This window comes from Gorilla gorilla, chromosome 8 (assembly GCF_029281585.2).
Source record: "Gorilla gorilla gorilla isolate KB3781 chromosome 8, NHGRI_mGorGor1-v2.1_pri, whole genome shotgun sequence".
Classification (NCBI taxonomy): Eukaryota; Metazoa; Chordata; class Mammalia; order Primates; family Hominidae; genus Gorilla; species Gorilla gorilla.
The window spans coordinates 147,848,816-147,860,916 of NC_073232.2; positions in this window are offsets into that span (position 1 = coordinate 147,848,816).

Here is a 12,101-nt window from a genome sequence, read left to right on the forward strand (position 1 = left end):
ATAGCGGTTTAGATATTTCCATGTTTACACAGATAGCGGTGTAGATATTTCCATGTTTATACAGATAGCGGTGTAGATATTTCCATGTGTATACAGATAACTGTGTAGATATTTACATGTTCCTACAGATGGCTGCGTAGATATTTCCATGTTTATACAGATAGCGGTGTAGATATTTACGTCTTTATACACATAATGGTGTAGATCTTTCCATGTTTTCAGAGATAGCGGTGTTGATCTTTCCATGTTTACACAGATAGCGGTGTAGATATTTCCATGTTTATACAGATAGCAGTGTAGATATTTCCATGTTTATAGAGATACTGGTGTAGATATTTACATGTTCCTACAGATGGCTGTGTAGATATTTCCATGTTTATACAGATAGCGGTGTAGATATGTCAATGTTTGTGGAGATAGTGGTGTAGATATTTCCATGTTCCTACAGTTGGTGGTTTAGATATTTCCATGTTTACACAGATAGCGGTGTAGGTATTTCCAAGTTTATGCAGATAGCGGTGTAGATATTTCCACTTTTAGGCAGATAGCGGTGTAGATATTTCAATGTTTAAACAGATAGCGTTGTAGATATTTCCATGTTCCTACAGAGGGCGGTGTAGATATTTACATGTTTATAGAGATGGCGGTTTAGACATTTCCACGTTCATACAGATGGCGGTGTAGATATTTCCATGTTTATACAGATAGCGGTGTAGATATTTCCATCTTTATACACATAATGGTGTAGATCTTTCCATGTTTTTAGAGATAGCGGTGTAGATATTTCCATGTTTATACAGATAGCGGTGTAGATATTTCCACGTTTACGCAGATAGCGGTGTAGATATTTCCATGTTTATACAGATAGCGGTGTAGATATTTCCATGTTTATAGAGATAGCGGTGTAGATATTTCCATGTTCCCACAGTTGTTTTCTTAGATATTTCCATGTTTACAAGATAGTGGTGTAGATATTTCCAAGTTTATGCAGATAGCGGTGAAGGTATTTCCACTTTTATGCAGATAGCGGTGTAGGTATTTCCATGTTTATACAGAAAGCGGTGTGGATATTTCTATGTTACAACACATAGCGCTGTAGATATTTCCATGTTTATAGAGTTGGCGGTTTAGACATTTCCATGTTCATACAGATGGCGGTGTAGATATTTCCATGTTTTTACAGATAGCGGTGTAGATATTTCCATCTTTATACACATAACGGTGTAGATATTTCCATGTTTATACAGATGGCGGTGTAGATATTTCCATACCCATACAGATGGCGGTGTAGATATTTCCATGTTTATAGATATAGCGGTGTAGGTATTTCCATGTTTACACAGACAGCGGTGTAGATATTTCCATGTTTACACAGATAGCGGTGTAGATATTTCCATGTTTATAGAGATAGCGGTGTAGTTATTTCCATGTTTATAGAGATATCAGTGTAGATATTTCCAGGTATAAACAGAGCGTAGTGCAGATATTTCCATGTTTATATAGATGGCTGTGTGGATATTTCCATGTTTATAGAGATAGCGGTGTAGATATCTCCATGTTTACACAGATAGCGGTGTAGATATTTCCATGTTTACACAGATAGAGGTGTAGACATTTCCATGTTCATACAGATAGCGGTGTAGATAATTCCATGTGTATACAGATAATGGTGTAGATATTTACATATTCCTACAGAGGGCTGTGTAGATATTTCCATGTTTGTACAGATAGCGGTGTAGATATTTTCATGTTTACACAGATAGCGGTGTAGATATTTCCATGTTTACACAGATAGCGGTGTAGATATTTCCATGTTTATACAGATAGCGGTGTAGATATTTCCATGTCTACACAGATAGCAGTGTGGATATTTCCATGTTCATGCAGATAGCGGTGTAGATATTTCCATGTTCATACAGATAGTGGTGTAGATATTTCCATGTTCATACAGATAGAGGGACTGATATTTGCATGTTCACAGAAAGTGGTGCTGATATTTCCATGTTTATACAGGTAGCGGTGTAGATATTTCCATGTTTATACAGATAGCGGTGTAGATATTTCCATGTTTATACAGATAGCGGTGTAGATATCTCCATCTTAATACAGATGGCAGTGTAGATATTTATATGTTCATACAGATGGCCGTGCAGATATTTCCATGTTCATACAGATGGCGGTGTAGATATTTCCATGTTCATACAGATAGCGGTGTAGTTATTTCCATGTGCAAAGAGATAGCTGTGTAGATATTTACATGTATATGCAGATAGCTGTGTAGATATTTCCATTTTCATGCAGATAGCGGTTTAGATATTTCCATGTTCAAACAGATAGCGGTGTAGATATTTCCATGTTCGTACAGATAGCGTTGTAGATATTTCCATGTTTATACAGATAGCGGTGAAGATGTATGCATGTTTACACAGATAGCGGTGTAGATATTTCCATGTTCATACAGATAGCGGTGTAGATATTTCCATGTTCATCCAGATGGCTGTGTAGATATATCCATGTTCATACAGATAGCGGTGTAGATATTTCCATGTTCATACAGATAGCGGTGTAGATATTTCCATGTTCATACAGATAGTGGTGTAGCTATTTCCATGTTCATACAGATAGCGGTGCAGATATTTCCATGTTCGTACAGATAGCGGTGTAGATATTTCCATGTTCATACAGATAGCGGTGCTGATATTTCCATGTTTATACAGGTAGCGGTGTGGATATTTCCATGTTTATACAGATAGCGGTGTGGATATTTCCATGTTTATACAGATAGCTGTGTAGATATTTCCAGGTTTATACAGATAGCGGTGTAGATATCTCCATCTTAATACTGACGGCGGTGTAGATATTTATATGTTCATACAGATGGCGGTGCAGATATTTCCATGTTCATACAGATGGCGGTGTAGCTATTTCCATGTTCATACAGATAGCGGTGTAGCTATTTCCATGTTCATGCAGATAGTGGTGTAGATATTTCCATGTTCATCCATATGGCTGTGTAGATATATTCATGTTCCTACATATGGCGGTGAAGATATTTCCATGTTCATACAGATAGCGGTGTAGATATTTTCATGTTCCTACAGTTGGTAGTGTAGATATTTCCATGTGTACACAGATAGCGGTGTAGGTATTTACAAGTTTATGCAGATAGCGGTGTAGATATTTCCACTTTTAGGCAGATAGCAGTGTAGATATTTCAATGTTTAAACAGATAGCGTTGTAGATATTTCCATGTTCCTACAGAGGGCGGTGTAGATATTTACATGTTTATAGAGATGGAGGTTTAGACATTTCCATGTTCATACAGAAGGCGGTGTAGATATTTCCATGTTTATACAGATAGCGGTGTAGATATTTCCGTCTTTATACACATAATGGTGTAGATCTTTCCATGTTTTTAGAGATAGCGGTGTAGATATTTCCATGTTTACACAGATAGCGGTGTAGATATTTCCATGTTTATACAGATGACTCTGTAGATATTTCCATGTTTACAGAGATAGCGGTGTAGATATTTCCATGTTTACAGAGATATCGGTGTAGATATTTCCATGTTTACACAGATAGCGGTGTAGATATTTGCATGTACATAGAGATAGCCGTGTAGATATTTCCATGTTTACGCAGATAGCATTGTAGATATTTCCAAGTTTATACAGATAGCGGTGTAGATAATTCCACGTGTACACAGAAAACGGTGTAGATATTTCCATGTTTATACAGATGGCGGTGTAGATATTTCCATACCCATACAGATGGCGGTGTAGATATTTCCATGTTTATAGATATAGCGGTGTAGGTATTTCCATGTTTACACAGAAAGCAGTGTAGATATTTCCATGTTTACACAGATAGCGGTGTAGATATTTCCATGTTTATAGAGATAGCGGTGTAGATGTTTCCATGTTTATAGAGATATCAGTGTAGATATTTCCAGGTTTATACAGAGCGTAGTGTAGATATTTCCATGTTTATATGGATGGCTGTGTGGATATTTCCATGTTTATAGAGATAGCGGTGTAGATATCTCCATGTTTACACAGATAGCGGTGTAGATATTTCCATGTTTACACAGATAGCGGTGTAGATATTTCCATGTTCATACAGATAGCGGTGTAGATAATTCCATGTGTATAGAGATAACGGTGTAGATATTTACATATTCCTACAGATGGCTGTGTAGATATTTCCATGTTTGTACAGATAGCGGTGTAGATATTTCCATGTTTACACAGATAGTGGTGTAGATATTTCCATGTTTACACAGATAGCGGTGTAGATATTTCCATGTTTACACAGATATCGGTGTAGATATTTCCATGTTTATACAGATAGCAGTGTAGATATTTCCATGTTTATAGAGATAGCGGTGTAGATATTTCCATGTTTATACAGATAGCAGTGTAGGTATTTCCATGTTTATACAGATAGCGTTGTTGATATTTCCATGTGTGTAGAGACAGCAGTGTAGATATTTCCATGTTTATACAGATGGCGATGTAGATATTTCCATGTTCATACAGATGGCGGTGAAGATATTTCCATGTTTATAGAGATAGCGGTGTAGATACTTCCATGTTTACACATATAGCGGTGTAGATATTCCCATGTTTACACAGATAGCGGTGTAGATATTTCCATGTTTATACAGATAGCGGTGTAGATATTTCAATGTTTATAGAGTTGGTGGTGTAGATATTTTCATGTTCAAACAGATGGCGGTGTAGATATTTCCATGTTTATATCGATGGCAGTGTAGACATTTCCATGTTCATGCAGATGACGGTGAACATATTTCCATGTTTATACACATAACGGTGAAGATATTTCCAAGTTTTAAGAGATGGCGGTGTAGATATTTCCATGTTTACACAGATAGCGGTTTAGATATTTCCATGTTTACACAGATAGCGGTGTAGATATTTCCATGTTTACACAGATAGCGGTGTAGATATTTCCTTGTGTATACAGATAACTGTGTAGATATTTACATGTTCCTACAGATGGCTGTGTAGATATTTCCAAGTTTATACAGATAGCGGTGTAGATATTTCCATGTTTATAGAGATAGCGGTGTAGATATTTCCATGTTCCCACAGTTGTTTTTTTAGATATTTCCGTGTTTACAAGATAGTGGTGTAGATATTTCCAAGTTTATGCAGATAGCGGTGAAGATATTTCCATGTTTATGCAGATAGCGGTGTAGATATTTCCATGTTTATACAGAAAGCGGTGTAGATATTTCTATGTTCCAACACATAGCGCTGTAGATATTTCCATGTTTATAGAGTTGGCGGTTTAGACATTTCCATGTTCATACAGATGGCGGTGTATATATTTCCATGTTTTTACAGAAAGCAGTGTACATATTTCCATCTTTATACACATAACGGTGTAGATATTTCCATGTTTATACAGATGGCGGTGTAGATATTTCCATACCCATGCAGATGGCGATGTAGATATTTCCATGTTTATAGAAATAGCGGTGTAGGTATTTCCATGTTTACACCGACAGCGGTGTAGATATTTCCATGTTTACAAAGATAGCGGTGTAGATATTTCCATGTTTATAGAGATAGCGGTGTAGTTATTTCCATGTTTATAGAGATATCAGTGTAGATATTTCCAGGTTTATACAGAGCGTAGTGTAGATTTTTCCATGTTTATATAGATGGCTGTGTGGATATTTCCATGTTTGTAGAGATAGCGGTGTAGATATCTCCATGTTTACACAGATAGCGGTGTAGATATTTCCATGTTTACACAGATAGAGGTGTAGACATTTCCATGTTCATACAGATAGCGGTGTAGATAATTCCATGTGTATACAGATAACGGTGTAGATATTTACATATTCCTACAGATGGCTGTGTAGATATTTCCATGTTTGTACAGATAGCGGTTTAGATATTTCCATGTTTACACAGGTAGCAGTGTAGATATTTCCATGTTTATACAGATATCGGTGTAGATATTTCCATGTCTATACAGATAGCAGTGTGGATATTTCCATGTTCATACAGATAGCGGTGTAGATATTTCCATGTTCATACAGATAGTGGTGTAGATATTTCCATGTTCATACAGATAGAGGGGCTGATATTTCCATGTTCATACAGAAAGCGGTGCTGATATTTCCATGATTATACAGGTAGCGGTGTAGATATTTCCATGTTTATACAGATAGCGGTGTAGATATTTCCATGTTTATACAGATAGCGGTGTAGGTATCTCCATCTTAATACAGATGGCAGTGTAGATATTTATATGTTCATACAGATGGCCGTGCAGATATTTCCATGTTCATACAGATGGCGGTGTAGATATTTCCATGTTCATACAGATAGCGGTGTAGTTATTTCCATGTGCAAAGGGATAGCTATGTAGATATTTACATGTATATGCAGATAGCTGTGTAGATATTTCCATTTTCATGCAGATAGCGGTTTAGATATTTCCATGTTCAAACAGATTGCGGTTTAGATATTTCCATGTTCATACAGATAGCGGTGTAGATATTTCCATGTTCGTACAGATAGCGGTGTAGATATTTCCGTGTTCATACAGATAGCGGTGCTGATATTTCCATGTTTATACAGGTAGCAGTGTGGATATTTCCATGTTTATACAGATAGCGCTGTGGATATTTCCATGTTTATACAGATAGCGGTGTAGATATTTCCAGGTTGATACAGATAGCGGTGTAGATATCTCCATCTTAATACTGATGGCGGTGTAGATATTTATATGTTCATACAGATGGCGGTGCAGATATTTCCATGTTCATACAGATGGCGGTGTAGCTATTTCCATGTTCATACAGATAGCGGTGTAGCTATTTCCATGTTCATGCAGATAGTGGTGTAGATATTTCCATGTTCATCCATATGGCTGTGTAGATATATCCATGTTCATACAGATGGCGGTGAAGATATTTCCATGTTCATACAGATAGCGGTGTAGATATTTTCATGTTCCTACAGTTGGTAGTGTAGATATTTCCATGTGTACACAGATAGCGGTGTAGGTATTTACAAGTTTATGCAGATTGCGGTGTAGATATTTCCACTTTTAGGCAGATAGCAGTGTAGATATTTCAATGTTTAAACAGATAGCGTTGTAGATATTTCCATGTTCCTACAGAGGGCGGTGTAGATATTTACATGTTTATAGAGATGGCGGTTTAGACATTTCCATGTTCATACAGAAGGCGGTGTAGATATTTCCATGTTTATACAGATAGCGGTGTAGATATTTCCGTCTTTATACACATAATGGTGTAGATCTTTCCATGTTTTTAGAGATTGCGGTGTAGATATTTCCATGTTTACACAGATAGCGGTGTAGATATTTCCATGTTTATACAGATGACTCTGTAGATATTTCCATGTTTACAGAGATAGCGGTGTATATATTTCCATGTTTACAGAGATATCGGTGTAGATATTTCCATGTTTACACAGATAGCGGTGTAGATATTTGCATGTATATAGAGATAGCGGTGTAGATATTTCCATGTTTACGCAGATAGCATTGTAGATATTTCCAAGTTTATACAGATAGCGGTGTAGATAATTCCACGTGTACACAGATAACGGTGTAGATATTTCCATGTTTATACAGATGGCGGTGTAGATATTTCCATACCCATACAGATGGCGGTGTAGATATTTCCATGTTTATAGATATAGCGGTGTAGGTATTTCCATGTTTATAGAGATATCAGTGTAGATATTTCCAGGTTTATACAGAGCGTAGTGTAGATATTTCCAAGTTTATGGGGATGGCTGTGTGGATATTTCCATGTTTATAGAGATAGCGGTGCAGATATCTCCATGTTTACTCAGATAGCGGTGTAGATATTTCCATGTTTTCACAGATAGCGGTGTAGATATTTCCATGTTCATACAGATAGCGGTGTTGATAATTCCATGTGTATAGAGATAACGGTGTACATATTTACATATTCCTACAGATGGCTGTGTAGATATTTCCATGTTTGTACAGATAGCGGTGTAGATATTTCCATGTTTACACAGATAGTGGTGTACATATTTCCATGTTTACACAGATAGCGGTGTAGATATTTCCATGTTTTTACAGATGGTGGTGTAGATATTTCCATGTTTATAGAGATAGCGGTGTAGATATTTCCATGTTTATACAGATAGCGGTGTAGATATTTCCATGTTTATACAGATAGCGTTGTTGATATTTCCATGTTTATAGAAACAGCAGTGTAGATATTTCCATGTTTATACTGATGGCGATGTAGATATTTCCCTGTTCATACAGATGGCGGTGAAGATATTTCCATGTTTATAGAGATAGTGGTGTAGATACTTCCATGTTTACCCTGATAGCGGTGTAGATATTTCCATGTTTACACATATAGCGGTGTACATATTTCCATGTTTATACAGATAGCGGTGTAGGTATTTCAATGTTTATAGAGTTGGCGGTGTAGATATTTTCATGTTCATACAGATGACGGTGAAGATATTTCCATGTTTATACAGATAGCGGTGTAGGTATTTCAATGTTTATAGAGTTGGCGGTGTAGATATTTTCATGTTCATACAGATGACGGTGAAGATATTTCCATGTTTATACACATAGCGGTGAAGATATTTCCAAGTTTTAAGAGATGGCGGTGTAGATATTTCCTTGTTTACACAGATAGCGGTTTAGATATTTACATGTTTACACAGATAGCGGTGTAGATATTTCCATGTTTATACAGATAGCGGTGTAGATATTTCCATGTGTATACAGATAACTGTGTAGATATTTACATGTTCCTACAGATGGCTGCGTAGATATTTCCATGTTTATACAGATAGCGGTGTAGATATTTACGTCTTTATACACATAATGGTGTAGATCTTTCCATGTTTTCAGAGATAGCGGTGTAGATATTTCCATGTTTACACAGATAGCGGTGTAGATATTTCCATGTTTATACAGATAGCAGTGTAGATATTTCCATGTTTATAGAGATAGTGGTGTAGATATTTACATGTTCCTACAGATGGCTGTGTAGATATTTCCATGTTTATACAGATAGCGGTGTAGATATGTCAATGTTTGTGGAGATAGTGGTGTAGATATTTCCATGTTCCTACAGTTGGTGGTTTAGATATTTCCATGTTTACACAGATAGCGGTGTAGGTATTTCCAAGTTTATGCAGATAGCGGTGTAGATATTTCCACTTTTAGGCAGATAGCGGTGTAGATATTTCAATGTTTAAACAGATAGCGTTGTAGATATTTCCATGTTCCTACAGAGGGTGGTGTAGATATTTACATGTTTATAGAGATGGCGGTTTAGACATTTCCACGTTCATACAGATGGCGGTGTAGATATTTCCATGTTTATACAGATAGCGTTGTAGATATTTCCATCTTTATACACATAATGGTGTAGATCTTTCCATGTTTTTAGAGATAGCCGTGTAGATATTTCCATGTTTACACAGATAGCGGTGTAGATATTTCCAAGTTTACACAGATAGCGGTGTAGATATTTCCATGTTTATACAGATAGCGGTGTAGATATTTCCATGTGTATACAGATAACTGAGTAGATATTTACATGTTCCTACAGATGGCTGTGTAGATATTTCCAAGTTTATACAGATAGCGGTGTATATATTTCCATGTTTATAGAGATAGCGGTGTAGATATTTCCATGTTCCCACAGTTGTTTTTTTAGATATTTCCATGTTTACCAGATATTGGTGTAGATATTTCCTAGTTTATGCAGATAGCGGTGAATATATTTCCACTTTTATGCAGATAGCGTTGTAGATATTTCCATGTTTATACAGAAAGCGGTGTAGATATTTCTATGTTCCAACACATAGCGCTGTAGATATTTCCATGTTTATAGAGTTGGCGGTTTAGACATTTCCATGTTCATACGGATGGCGGTGTAGATATTTCCATGTTTTTACAGATAGCAGTGTAGATACTTCCATCTTTATACACATAACGGTGTAGATATTTCCATGTTTATACAGATGGCGGTGTAGATATTTCCATACCCATACAGATGGCGGTGTAGATATTTCCATGTTTATAGATATAGCGGTGTAGGTATTTCCATGTTTACACAGACAGCGGTGTAGATATTTCCATGTTTACACAGATAGCGGTGTAGATATTTCCATGTTTATAGAGATAGCGGTGTAGTTATTTCCATGTTTATAGAGATATCAGTGTAGATATTTCCTGGTTTATACAGAGCGTAGTGTAGATATTTCCATGTTTATATAGATGGCTGTGTGGATATTTCCATGTTTATAGAGATAGCGGTGTAGATATCTCCATGTTTACACAGATAGCGGTGTAGATATTTCCATGTTTACACAGATAGAGGTGTAGACATTTCCATGTTCATACAGATAGCGGTGTGGATAATTCCATGTATACACAGATAGCGGTGTAGATATTTCCATGTTTACACAGATAGCGGTGTAGATATTTCCATTTTTATACAGATAGCGGTGTACATATTTCCATGTGTATACAGATAACTGTGTAGATATTTACATGTTCTTACAGATGGCTGCGTAGATATTTCCATGTTTATACAGATAGCGGTGTAGATATTTACATCTTTATACACATAATGGTGTAGATCTTTCCATGTTTTCAGAGATAGCGGTGTAGATCTTTCCATGTTTACACAGATAGCTGTGTAGATATTTCCATGTTTATACAGATAGCAGTGTAGATATTTCCATGTTTATAGAGATAGTGGTGTAGATATTTACATGTTCCTACAGATGGCTGTGTAGATATTTCCATGTTTATACAGATAGCGGTGTAGATATGTCAATGTTTGTGGAGATAGTGGTGTAGATATTTCCATGTTCCTACAGTTGGTGGTTTACATATTTCCATGTTTACACAGATGGCGTTGTAGGTATTTCCAAGTTTATGCAGATAGCGGTGTAGATATTTCCACTTTTAGGCAGATAGCGGTGTAGATATTTCAATGTTTAAACAGATAGCGTTGTAGATATTTCCATGTTCCTACAGAGGGCGGTGTAGATATTTACATGTTTATAGAGATGGCGGTTTAGACATTTCCACGTTCATACAGATGGCGGTGTAGATATTTCCATGTTTATACAGATAGCGGTGTAGATATTTCCATCTTTATACACATAATGGTGTAGATCTTTCCATGTTTTTAGAGATAGCGGTGTAGATATTTCCATGTTTACACAGATAGCGGTGTAGATATTTCCAAGTTTACACAGATAGCGGTGTAGATATTTCCATGTTTATACAGATAGCTGTGTAGATATTTCCATGTGTATACAGATAACTGTGTAGATATTTACATGTTCCTACAGATGGCTGTGTAGATATTTCCAAGTTTATACAGATAGCGGTGTAGATATTTCCATGTTTATAGAGATAGCGGTGTAGATATTTCCATGTTCCCACAGTTGTTTTTTTAGATATTTCCATGTTTACAAGATAGTGGTGTAGATATTTCCAAGTTTATGCAGATAGCGGTGAAGATATTTCCACTTTTATGCAGATAGCGGTGTAGATATTTCCATGTTTATACAGAAAGCGGTGTAGATATTTCTATGTTCCAACACATAGCGCTGTAGATATTTCCATGTTTATAGAGCTGGCGGTTTAGACATTTCCATGTTCATACAGATGGCGGTGTAGATATTTCCATGTTTTTACAGAGAGCGGTGTAGATATTTCCATCTTTATACACATAACGGTGTAGATATTTCCATGTTTATACAGATGGCGGTGTAGATATTTCCATACCCTTACGGATGGCGGTGTAGATATTTCCATGTTTATAGATATAGCATTGTAGGTATTTCCATGTTTACACAGACAGCGGTGTAGATATTTCCATGTTTACACAGATAGCTGTGTAGATATTTCCATGTTTATAGAGATAGCGGTGTAGTTATTTCCATGTTTATAGAGATATCAGTGTAGATATTTCCAGGTTTATACAGAGCGTAGTGCAGATATTTCCATGTTTATATAGATGGCTGTGTGGATATTTCCATGTTTATAGAGATAGCGGTGTA